General features: G+C 30.5%; 2 protein-coding genes across 3 annotated transcripts in view; one reads left to right on the top strand and one right to left on the bottom strand.

Annotated features, from left to right (window-relative positions):
* The window catches only part of LOC143069269 (uncharacterized), a 425,535-nt gene that overhangs the window by 83,539 nt on the left and 328,279 nt on the right, over positions 1-13,717 (top strand). The window lies entirely within an intron of this gene.
* LOC143069262 (melatonin receptor type 1A-like) overlaps positions 1-13,717 on the bottom strand; it is a 43,511-nt gene that overhangs the window by 10,448 nt on the left and 19,346 nt on the right. Inside the window, exon 1 of one of the 2 annotated variants that reach the window (XM_076243802.1) lies at positions 6,425-6,806. The exons of the other annotated variant lie outside the window; for it this stretch is intronic. The gene's annotated coding sequence lies outside the window, so the exon portion shown is untranslated. Of the gene's footprint in view, positions 1-6,424; positions 6,807-13,717 lie in introns of those variants that run through there. 2 annotated transcript variants of the gene reach the window in all.

Genomic DNA, 13,717 nt, shown 5'->3' with positions numbered 1-13,717 from the left:
CAAGATTTAGATTGATTTTTGTCTATAGAATTATGCAATATGATATTAAATACATACGTTAAAGGATATAAGTGTCATATCATATGTTCAGTTATTGTCTACGAAAACGATTGGTTTATATCACACGACACGTTAAAAGTATCACTGAACTGAACGCAATTTATAACATTACATAACCCGAAATTATCACAACTCAAGACTTATTCAATCGAAATAAAAATAAATGATGTTATAAGGTGGGATCAAACTTTTTTTATATTATTTAATTATGATTTTTACCATTTACAGTCTATATCTATAATGTTTTCGGCAAAAAAAGTATTGATAGTCTTTAGAGAATAGCAAACGTATGCCTTACTTGTTCAGTTGTCTCTTATGAAAATGTTTAAACATCAAGTTTTGTTCCCAGGTTGGGGTATTTAAGTATTCCAACCGGTTCCTTAACTTCGCCAGTGTTTTTCTTTAGAGGTGTAGAAGGTAGCTTCGGCTATTCAAGGAAACAACGGATTTATATTTCAATGTTTTCCATGCATCACACGTTTTGTTTTATTGACTATATTTAAAAACCGAACCTGCCGTAATTAAACCTTAATGGGTAAAATACACTTTCATAAAAAATATTGACATCACTCACTTAAAAAGGTATTCTTATAACTTCGATCATCATATAGAATTTTGGAAATGCTATTTAACATCCTGCAGCATATATTACATGCATATAAGGACGAGAACATGCATATGATTAAGGACGGAAACATGTATATGATTAAGGACGAAAACATGCTTATACATGTAAATAAGGACGATTATGTGCATGTTAATAAGATATGAATACCGGCATCTATACCAATTACAATTGATATCAACAAGATTAAGGGACACGGATACAGTCACTGTGATAGCAGTCGGAATAACATTAAATCCACAACGGAGTGAAAAAATGTGCGTTGACCGAGTAATTAGAGACTTATCATATGATTCCAAAGTCTAGTGTCTTTCCGAGGAAAATAAGGAACGGTTTCTTTTTCACTAATAAAATTGAGGAACGAACAAGTGTACATTAATCTTGTCCGACCACTTTACTTTCAGCATTTCCACATTCGAATTTTAAAATTTCTTACTCTTTGAACAATAAATAGATACTTATTAATTGATTGATTGATTGCCATTTTCGGCACTTTTGCTATATCATAGCGACCACTTTCATTGAAGGAAGAAGCCGGGTAACAAACGACATTCGACAAGGAAACTTGCAAACCTGAAAAGTCAATAATCATCCTGTTCACGATACTGATGTTCAATGTCAATTCATGGTAAATTGTATACAGAAAAAAAAAACCCATCAAAATATGAAATGCAAACTTTTAAATTGCTTCCACTGAATTAATGGATCAAGCATTTAGATTGTAAAACCATTGTATAGTTAATTGGATTTAATTTGTGAGAGAATATGATAGCATATCAACTTTCAGCAACTAAGATTTTTCCAGCTTCACAGTTTTTTTTTTAAATTATTTCTTTGAACTTTTTATACTCGACATTTTCTGTTTTATTAGTACAATTAGGAAGTTAAATTTTAATGAAATAAAATTTATTAAGAGTAGCCCTTGAACTTCCGGTGTCTGACAATTTATTTGAAATACCAGACATATCTACGATAGCATTAGTTTTTGAAATTGGTTAATATCTGTAATGGATATTTTGAACGTTTTATGTCTAACACTAAGTCCTAGTCTTGTTGAACTTTTCAGCAAATTCTTGTTAACCCGTTTTATTCAAAAAGAGAAATTGTGTAATAATGTGATTTATTAGAATGCGTCCAAAAGAACTCTTCAGTTTTCTAACATTTCAAGATGAAAAGACATTTGATTAAAAACTGATAAGATTTGCAGACATTTTAAGACTATAACAGCCCCATAGTCCGCTATAATTGGCCAATTGATAATAAAAATTGAAATTGAATTGACTTTTTCACGGTTAATATAAATATAAGAGGTAACAAATTTAAAAAATGGTTTGATATAAAACATGTAATGCAAACAACAGTGAAAAGAATGATAATGCTTCTTTTTCTTTGCAAAATCGATAATTAACCTTGGAGAGTTGTCGGAGCAGTGAAAACGTCCATTTTTTTATAACCATATATAAGTGTGTTACTGTTCAAGGTAAAAGATCATTTTATCGGAAGTTTGTCAGCAAAAACAAATATATTCAATTCAAAACACTAGCATGTAAACAGGTTAAAGTACATTTCGGGTTATGGTTTACATCGACTTCAACGCGGGAACTCCGAAGTATATAGCAAACAGTAGTATACCACTGTTCGAAAGTCATAAATTCATTAAGGGAAAAAAATTCGGGTTACAAACTTTAACTGAGCGAAACACATCAAATATAAGAGGAAAATTAAGAAACAACAGAAACACTAAAGTGCAACAAAAAACAACACGACAATGTAACACATACATAAACGAACTATAAAATAACAATTGCCATTAAATACAATTGAATACAATAATAATTAGAATTTGATACAATTGAATACAAATGCCATGAATACAGTTGAATACTGTACAATTGAATACAATTGAAAAAACTTCTCCAGCTGAGTGATAGAATCTCCTTGCTCTCACAATGTTTGTTTGTTTCTTTATGGGAAGTATCAAATACACAATCAACCCATTAGTTGCAGCTGCTTTTCTTATATACTCATTTCATACAAATTTTAGCATCTTTGTTGTTGGCTTTAGATCACTAATAACCAAGAACGGAGAAAAAAATTTAATAAAAGTTATTGTCTTTTTTATGTATTCGACCGAATAAGTGCATTTTATAATCACCAATTTAACAGAATAATAACAGAGAAGAATCATATTGTCATTGAAAAAGTGCGGTATCTGTAAACTTTAAGAAGGTACGGTGTGATGCTAATGAGACAACTGTCCACCAGAGACCAAAAGAGATAGAAGTTAACAACTGTAGGTCATCATTCGGCCTTCAACAATGAACAAATCCCAAACCGCATAGTAAGTTGCACAAGGGCTAAAAATGTACAACAATTGAAACGAGGAAAGTAACAGCCCGATGTATGTTAACAAAAATCAAGTATAATAAACAGCAACAAACTTCAACCACTGAACTACAGGGTTGTGACTAGAGACAGACAGAATGTGGCGGGTAACATGTTTGATGGCATTAAATCCTAACCTGGGACAGTGACATAACAGTGCAACATAATAACAAACTATAGAAAATAGTCCAAAAAGGGCTTAACTCATCAAATCGAAACAAAGAACATACAATGAAAACAAAAGACACAAAGAGTACCCAAAGTTACTGAAAGCTAGTTCAAAGCCGATAACAACTAAATAAAAATGTGTCTAAGACCAGAATATCAATCGGTACAGATCGAACATCCAATGTTTTTATTGTGAAGACGTTAGACAGAATATGTTGAACACTTCTGATACAGGTTTTGGAGTCGTCTTCAACGCTGATTAATGTGTTTTACCCCGACACTTTCTCGTAATAAAAATATGCAGAGTTTAAAGGTTTTTTTAGCATGAAAAAAATCTGTATACGTCGTAACATTAACCTATGTCATATGAGAATAATACATATAGTGGTATACATGAATAACTTAATTTGTTCGTATGATTTATTTCTTCAAATTAAGACCGAAAATATCATGACCTTTGAAAAGCTATGCAATAACTTTATCTAACATCATGCATGTAAATAGATGTTTTGCTTTGGTTGAAATTTTGAAATTATAAGAAGAATATGAGTGTATTGATCTAGATTTCATGGAGAACATTGAATCAAAAGATATTTATCATTTTGCTATACTTGCCTAATTATTCTATTCTATAAGTTTGACGACCTGGAAAAACATGTAAATAAGTCTTCCAAGTTGGTTTGTTCCAGTTATTTCGTCTCCCTTCCCTAAACAGACTATTAAGTAAAAAAAAATATCACAAGTACAATTCTCTTCGACAGAACAAATTTGCAGTTACAAATCTTTTGTGTAAAACAATATTCGTGTATGCGTTTAACCCTCTCTCCGTTATAAAAATTCATGTTTGTACTACTTTAAAATATCTTGGCATTTGTTTTTATTTAAACCTTTTTATATAACAGAAACATTTTTAAAACTGTTTGCAGCTGAAAAGGCATTTTTTTAAAGTCATCTGTTCGATTTAGACGATAGTACGGAAGCGTATTAGCGCCACACATTTTTTTTTTTTTTTTTATTTTTCTTCCTATGTTTGCGTTATAACGCAAACCTTTGCGTTATAACGCAAACCTTTGCGATATAACGCAAACCTTTGTTTTATCTTATTTCTTATTTAAGATTCAAAGGAAACAGTAGTTATTAATGGTGGAGGCTGGATATAATAAAATTTATCACCTTTGTAGTAATTGCAAAGTAAACTGCTTGAATAATTAATCAATGACTAATAATGAGCAGAATAATATAAGAAGATGTGGTATGAGTGCCAATAAGAAAACTCTCCATCTAAGTCACTATTCGTAAAAGTAAACCATCATAGGCCGAATTACGGTCTTCAACACGGAGCATTGGCTCACACTAAACAACAAACTATAAAGGTCCCCAAAAACGATATCCAAGTTACTACTAGTATATATATTACAAAGAAAATTGAGTAAATTGAGGTTATACCTAAGAAAAAAATCAACCCTGCTAATATAGCTATAACCGAATATAAATATACTTCCAAAGTAATCTCTCGTTTGAGAACTGTGTAAAGTAGGTTACATTCAAACAAGCTACCCTTTGGCAATAAATGTATAGAATGAAAATGTTTTATTAATAAAATTATGTTCTCTCTATTCAAATTGCTACCCAAGCATCTTAAAAATACTTCATTATATTGAAATGAAAATTCAATGACTTTCTATCAAAGAATCTTGATCATATTCTGAGATTTAAAAAAAAATGTTTCCTTATTAATAATTCATTTTAAAGCCCGTCCGTCCATCTGTCTCGCTTTAGGTTAAAGTTTTTGGTCAAGGTAGTTTTTGATGAAGCTGAAGTCCAATGAACTTGAAACTTAGCACACATGCTCCCTATGATATAATACTTCTAATTTCAATGCCAAATTAGAGTTATGACCCCAATTTCATTGACCATTGAACAAAGAGAATGACAGTGCAATTGGGGCATCCGTGTATACTATGGACACATTCCTGTTTTCTTATTCCCTCTTTTTCAAACCTAACAGTATCATTACTTTTCCATGATGTTTTTTATAACTCATTGTCTATTGGGTCCTGAATTATGCATGAAATATTTTCCGCTTGACGTTGAGCAAAATATAAGTAATCAATCATTCAGTATTTATATATTTGAAACATTATAACCTCATTTCATGCGTGAAGAATAATTGATTTTCCTAACTATTTCTCATACAAATATGTATTCGAGATAAAACATTTGTTTTGTTATTTGAATATAAGTAGATATTGGGTAAACGAAACAGCAACTTAACATAAGTTGACTTTTCAGACACTAAAATGTCAATTTACAATATATGTAAGGATTTTTTTAAAGCATTCCATAGAATATCACTTCACGTACAGACACGAGGATAATAGTCTGCATTTATTTGTTTGTACATATACCAATTTCGGGGTTTTTTAATCTCTCACAGGTATTAGAAGTGAAGTTAGGGCTACGAAAAGTAAGAAACTTTGTATACTCTTTGAAAATAATGCAATGTTGAAAACGCGTTTATCTTTTAAAAATGTTAATGCAGAAAAAAATCAATCTAAACGAGATAGTAAAACATATTGAAAATTGATAAATCTTACAAAATTGACAAGTCTAAATATTTTTGGAGCGATCAACTAATGATCAGTTTTATTATTACATAACAAAAAGACAACCAACATATGTTATTTATCACATAGATGTTTTTTGTAGTAATAACCATTTGTCAAACGTATTTCTCAAATGTTAAATTATCATCTATTCTACTTCTTATTTAAAAACAAATTCCTTGTAGACAATCATTTGGTCATTAATATTTCATTGTTCTCATTTTAAACGAGACTGTAGTTTTTCAAATTAAATTTTCAAGTATGCAATTCATCAACAAAAAAAAAGAAAGAAAAAAATGAAAAAGAAAAAGGTTTATACGATAATGTTATTTTGTACAGCTAATGGAAGTTTCCTCAAGTGTCTTGGATTCATCATTTAAATTAAGATAGAAATAATTAATAAGAATTTTGTTAAAAATGTCTGTACATTAAATGAAAATGACACCTGTCAAAAGCCGACTCGAGACTATACATTGTCAAAACTGATTCTGACATGCAATATAATTCTCCCAGTTGGGTGACATAATGTCAATATTTCAAATTTTTCCATATTGTTTTATGAAACAAGTTAATAACCTACCTTTTCTAGAGCTAGTAGACTAATTCCATGTCTAAAATTTGCGTGCTTCACTGTTTCTATCTTAAAATGGTATTGAACGCCTTGTCAGTAAAGGCTGTAATTACAACATATTTTAACTTCAGTGCTTCAGATTATTCATGATTACTGTTAAGGCTGCGAGTTAATGAAAGCTGCTAGAGTAACAACATGCTGATTGTATCTAAATCATAGTCGAAATAAACAACTTGTTAAACTCATGTCGTTTTTGTTTGATCTAGAGAGGTTACTGATTTATCCAGTCCAATTGGATGAATTTGTCTCGTCGTGGTGTCTTATTTCCATAATGTAAGCTAGGTTGTAAGTACAATGAGCCGTAGGTGTTTGGTTGAGCTGTGCATTTCTTAACATATTAAAAAATCGGCGTTTTCTATCTTTGAATTGATACTGTAATAAACTGAATTATAAGCAACAGTAGTTTATCGATGTACACATTTCATTAATCCATAAACAAGATACAAATAAATGTGTAAAAAAAGATATTTTATTTATCAACCTCTTATATTTTATTTACCAACCATGTTGATACATTTTTCTATTCCGTTAACATTAAATTATCAGAATACATAACCTAAAAAGCTAAGTAGTGATGCTTCTTTTACGTATTATGTATTATGGTTTACCTTTCGCAGTGAAATTAGTATTGTGCAGTAGTTTCTGTTTTGTCTTTGTTTTACGAAATAAAGGTGCAATATTGTTTGGTTAATTCAATGTTTACCTTTTGAAATGGTTCTTGCTATCGCCACCATATTAAACACCTTTTTATTATTAACATAATATGGAACTTGTAAATAACATTGAAATATCTACTCTGAATATTGACTTGATTGTAAGTACATTAAACGTTTTCGCACATATCCTATTGCCACTGAGTACAAAAAGATCATCAGTGAATGTGCAAACGTTCTCCTGAAACCACTGATCAAGTAGATTAAAAAAAAAAAAAAGTTCTAAAAGCTCGATATTGTCTTTTAACATTCTTGTGTTCAATTTCTGGTCACGATTTAGCGGTTTTGAAATTAGATTTTATCTTCCTCAAAGTTAAACTGAAATGATAATGTGATTTAATTCCTAATGTTCTAATTTTTTTAATGTCGAGAAATTCCTATTAAACCGAGAATCTGTCAATAGTTACAAGAATTAAGATGGCGTAGCTTGATGTGTGTGTAAGAATATTGCTTATTGGCAAGTAATTGTAATCCTTCAATCCCCAAAACCATCAGAAGTTACATGTAGAGAAACGTTTTAAGATTTCACTCATCAATATACAAAGGATTTAATTACTTTACCTTGAATTATCGATTATCCGGATAAGAATTGTATTCCGATAACTAATTTGCAATCATAAAATTTCCATTAGAAAGACGTCCCTTCATATTCAATACAGAAGTTTCTTTCCTTAAATTGTAAATAAAATAAGAGCAATGCCATTCGAGTATCATTTAAACCGGTAATTAATTCTTTCTTCCAAAAGACGTTGACAATATATAACAAATTACAAGCCATTTTCTTGGTTTCTTTTTCATATGAAAAAAAAAAGAAACAACCACCAAGGCCCAAAAGGAAAAGACATTTAATATTTACACTTCTACAGGTCACTATGGATATGCCATTTAAAAAAGCAAAAACGCATACTTTAAAAAAGGATATTCAATTCATAGGGCAGCATTTTAACTGCTTGACCTCAAGAGCATTTGAATCTCCAACTTTTACAGAAAATCGTGTAGCTCAATCGGTAGTTTTCTCTGTAGTGTTTATTTGATTGCTATTGGGCTGTTGGTTGTTTTTCTTTTTGCCGTTAGTCTTTCTTCAACCTACTGTTTTAGATTGTTCTCCTGACAGTACCAAGGTAACGGAAAACAGATAAAACACGATAATAACAACTAGAAGACAAACGGATTCGTGGATTATTAAGTAAGGAATATTGCGAGTGCATGTTCACACGCTTTATATTTAACATCTTTAAACTAAGCTTATAATTATACTTAAAATTACTAAACCTGCTTACAAAATCAAAGACATAAGTGAATTGTGAGAGGAATTCGTAACAACGAAAAGTTTTGGATTTATCAGGTCTTCGATTAACAAAAAATAAAAAAGATTGAATCCAGAACAGGTTAAACCCGGAATTTCATCTGATTCGTAACTGTTGATACATATTTGGTATTTAAAATCAAAATCAAACATAAGTATCAACCTTCGAGACTGAATTAATATTCAAGTCAGTATTTAGGTTTCCTCAGCTTGATGTTTATTTGTTACTTCATTGATCCTCAAATGAAATACAATATACACTGGTTAACCTTATATTCAAGATTACTGATTGTTATTTAATTGAATAAAATATTTGAATTTACGATACAAGACTGTTTCCACACTTCCATGCAGTTGAAAGGCAAGAAAGAGACGTTTAATGAATTAAATTTTGTTCTTTGTAGGAGTTGTTGAAAATGTCAAAGATATTAAGTTCCAAAACAATACATTTATTTGACTGGGAAAAAAATGTTGTTGTTAGTAATATGATTTCAAAGCTAGGGATTTTGAAATGTAAAAAGACTGTTTCAACAAAATTTGATTACACGCAACATCTCTTGTCGATCTCGTAAGCAACGATTTGATATAGTATTGTAAGATGAAATGCAGATATATCTACAGTATATCTAAAAATTGCTAATAGCAAAATGTCAAAAACAGCAAATACTAACAAACAAACTGCTTCATGGCGAAAATTATATTGATTTAGGTTATCTGAGTGTTTGAATGTGTTACGTTCAAAGAAAAAGTAAATGTTATACCAAACAAAATTCATAATCATTTGCATTTCATTCAAGTATAGGGAAACATTGAATAGCAATCAATCGAATGATGGGTTATAAAAGAAACGTGTATAGTGACATAACATGGATGATGAGACATTAATCCAAGAAATACCATAGAGCTGCATGTTAAATAACATCTAGTACTTTATCACCGATCGTTCAATTGATAACTACAATCAGTGGGAAAATCTAACACTTAACCCTACTTTAACCGATTAACATTGCAATAGATCTTATTGCAATTAATATTAGCGATATCTATGCATCGCATGGAGATATAATTCCATCAAACGGAAACCATATAAGATATTGATGATTTATAGAACTACAATCTTTACGTAAACAAGCGGCAGTGCATTGAACTTCATTACCCCATTTTATATTTAAGAAATAATTCATTCATGTCATTCAGGCTCATTTTGACATGGGTAGGCATTATATTTGTCGATATTTTACACTGAGCGTTAGCGAGATGTAAAATTTGGTCAAATATAATGCCTACCCATGTTAAAATGAAGGAATTATTTCGATTCTAATAGGACAAATACAGTATTTTTATAGGTCGAAGCGTACGAAATTACCGTAAAAATGTTTGGCTGTTCCCGTTTCCTCCTCGAGGATTCTGTGCATTGCATTTCATACTTGATAAGTTTAAAAACTACGAGCAGGATAAATATATGTTGTTTCATAAAAATATATAATAAAAGTTTGTGTTTAGCTGCCTAAATGTATATATTTTAAAGGATAACAGTGTAAATAACGTTAATATAAACAGTAAGTTTGTGCGCATGTGTCAAACATATTTTGTGTTCATTAGAACACGGCTTTGTTTACAAAGCGTAATAAGGACGTCATATTAGAATGAAAAATGCATACATTTTTGTACTTAAAAAGTTAGATACACCGCATTTGATTGATTGCTGCTAAGAATATAATTCTACATTTGAAGAACCCACTGATTGATATTTGACAACACTTCTACTTTCACAAAATATTTTCAGATACACTTTTCGTTAATTAGCCTTGTTTTGCGAGAAACATAATCACAATGACTTTCTGACAGGCATGAAGAAAGTCTGTGAGCACATGAAAGACGATATTGCTACAAAATCCGAGAAGGTGTTTTAGAACTACATTAACGCTATAGAAACTTGTTTCATTTATACTTTGTCTATTTAATTGCTTTAACAAAAAAAGGGGATAACTAAACTTTGATGTATTGTTCACCATGGATTATAATGTAATTATTCTTTATTGACAAAGTTGTTTCTTGTCTGCATTAACTATACTGTGTTTCTAGCAATATTTTCACCTTTGAGACTAATTAAAGAGCTCAATGTTTAAAGGGGCACTAGCTGTCAAATTCATGGTCACTGATTTGACTCAAATTCTCATATTTGATTTATAACAATGTAAAACATTTATCCAAACTATCAAAAGTCTAAAATAAACAATTTACAGAGCATGGGATAGATAATATATGGGTTCGTTTCGTGTGTATTTTAGTTCAGACGCCATCTAATTAACTATCGATTTGACCTCAGATGACCATATAAGCGATGTAAACATAAATAAAGATATGAATAGATTAAACCAACACGTGCAATTGGATTTTTATAAGTCTATTTGATTTTATTTTATAGATTTAAAATAGATGTTTCTCATTGTTTCTATCCGTATAAGAATGATTTTATGTGCATCAAATTAGTAATCGAATGATTTACCGTAGTTTCACTTTCATTGTTGACATTCTTTTTCTTTTAATAACCAGTACACGTACAATGCATGCGTTGTCAATCTCTAGCTAGGGGTTAAATTGAAGTTCACATGAATACGGATTTAAAGAGGTCGACTTATTCACTTGCAAGTGAATTACTAATTATCAATGTTTCTTAGCGTAATTTGTCAAAATTTTACATTTTCAGCTGCAAAAAGCGAATTGTTATTTCACTATTTCACTTTGATTATTGATTGAACAGAAAAAAAATCAAACTTTAGATTTTTTTATATATCTCGTAGCTAGTGCCCCTTTAAACAATGATTTCAAAATATTAACATCAACTTAAATACTGTTTACAATTACAATGAAATCGAAAGAAAACAAAATGTCAAATTTCATGTATCTTGTTTGTTGTTATACAGGTGTCATAACATTATAATTATTCTCAATCATACATGTGAAATGAGAATAAAGGAATAACGGCTTGAATCAATAGAGAATCTGAAAATATAATAGCAGAATAGTATACTTGTTCTGTTTGTTTTCACGTACAGACATTTCTACAACGGATGTTTATACGTTACAATTTGGGTAAAAGAAAAGAAAATGACATGAATTTGGTTGTTCAAATCCAGAAACTATAGCATGACAATTTATATGGTAATATATTTGCCTGACAAGAAAAAAAACGAAAGTGTTCAGCTGGCGGACACTCTTATCTTACAATCAGAAGTCCTTACATGTTCTTAAAAAAAGGAATATCAAAATAAAAACCAAATAGCAAAGTAGCCTACATGTTACAATACTTAACTTTGTAAGACGAATATATATACTTTGAAATAAGAAACCAATTAGTTTTACATCGTCGTTGATCAAATCTAACTATTTCATGATTTTTTTCACCTTTGTTTGACTTTATTTTTAACACTGTTTCTAGAAAACAGGAATAAGATTTGTTAGATATATTCGAGATATCTACAATTATAGAAATGTTCCATTATAAATCCCAGTATGGTTTCCTTTTTAACTAATATTCCAATTAGGATAAAAAAAGAAACCCGTGGTTATACTGTCATATGTTTCCGTATATGATTCTAATATATCCTTTATTTACCGTAATCAAATGAACTAATCGGTAAAACACGAGACGAACACAGCCTGATAAGACATACAAATGTAGAAAACGATATCTTCGGCTTTGTTGTATCTTTATTAGATGAATTTCGTTTCATATATATCAGTCCAGGAATGGTATCCATTCCAAGTTTGGAATCAGTAAAAACATTAAGTTGGTCTTTCTTTAGAACGGTCAAAAAGCAAAAATGTCGGACAAAAAACAACGGACAAAAAGCAAAAATGTCGGACAAAAAACAACGGACAAAAAGCAAAACAGACAAAAAGCAACGAACAAAAAGCAAAAGTGTCGGACGACAAAAAGCAAAATTATCGGACAAAAAGCAAAAGCGGACAAAAACCAAATTGCGGAAAATTCTCACCGTATCAGACAGCGTAAATTTAGGATTTCATGATCTATTATAACTTTATGCATAAAATGATAACACAAATTCGCAAAAATCAACAAACATCACACGACTCCTCCGATTTTTTTTTATTCAAAATATTGACTTACAAATTCAAAATGAAGATACTCTTTGTCGAAATGCACATCTGGTTCAGTAAAATTGACATCGAACCATAAAAAACATTGAACAATGTTATTGAAACAATGACGTTTCTTGTAAATACTTAAAAGTTCCATTTCGTGTGATGTAGCGATGTGTGAAAAAAACCTGCATATGCTTGCATGGTATACAGCAAAAATAATTCAGTGACATCTCATCATCAAATCTTTAAACAAATAGAAAACGTTGCGACATCTTATCAACTACTTTGAAAGTATCAACGATACTTAGTTAATTCATTCATGTTTTCGGCTGATCAATGCGTTGCAGTTTTCAGCTAGCTATAACGCATGCATAATTGATGATAAATTATTACGGAAAATTCTTTAAATGTAAATATTTATTTTGACAATCAAACCCACTGGGTTGCTCTTTACGACAAAACTTTGTCCTGTAATCGTAGAGCGTAGACTGCAAATAACGAAAAAAAAACTATACCATTACTTTTTTCTTGATTATTTTTTTGTATCTGCCATTATTTTGCGAAACTGAACATCTCCCTGTAATCGTTTTTCTTAGAACAAATAAGCAGGCATGTTTTGTTTTTTTAGTTTCAATTTAATCAACTTGAACCCTTTGTTTCCATGCATAACAAGATATACTACCTGTCCCGAGCATGTGATAGGACTTTTGGTTCGGATACAGTGTGCTTAATCTCTCACGTCTCTCGTGCGTATCAAGATATGTTAACCTCTCCGGAGCACGTGAATTCACTGATGGATTTGAGCTAAGTCTGAAATGTTCTTATCGTTTATCATTTTCATATTGCATTTTGGTCCCCATTTCCGCCTCATCTTTTACCATGATTAGTTCGGTATTTTCTACTTGTTATATTTTATAGAAAAAGTTTATGTAGGCTCCCAGCAGCTAAACGATATAAAAATGAATCTATATTTATAAAATTATAATTGCTTCGTATAAAAATTAACCTTTAGATAAATTAACTTCATCAAAGTAATGAAACGAAAGCCTTACAGGATATATTCTGAGCTTCAAAAAATTGACGAAGCTGTCTAACGACGAAATTTGATCTTAC

The sequence above is a fragment of the Mytilus galloprovincialis genome, chromosome 3 (assembly GCF_965363235.1).
Source record: "Mytilus galloprovincialis chromosome 3, xbMytGall1.hap1.1, whole genome shotgun sequence".
NCBI classification, from domain to species: domain Eukaryota; kingdom Metazoa; phylum Mollusca; class Bivalvia; order Mytilida; family Mytilidae; genus Mytilus; species Mytilus galloprovincialis.
The sequence above is the reverse complement of the archived record's forward strand: the minus strand, read 5'-3'. Positions and strand labels throughout refer to the sequence as shown.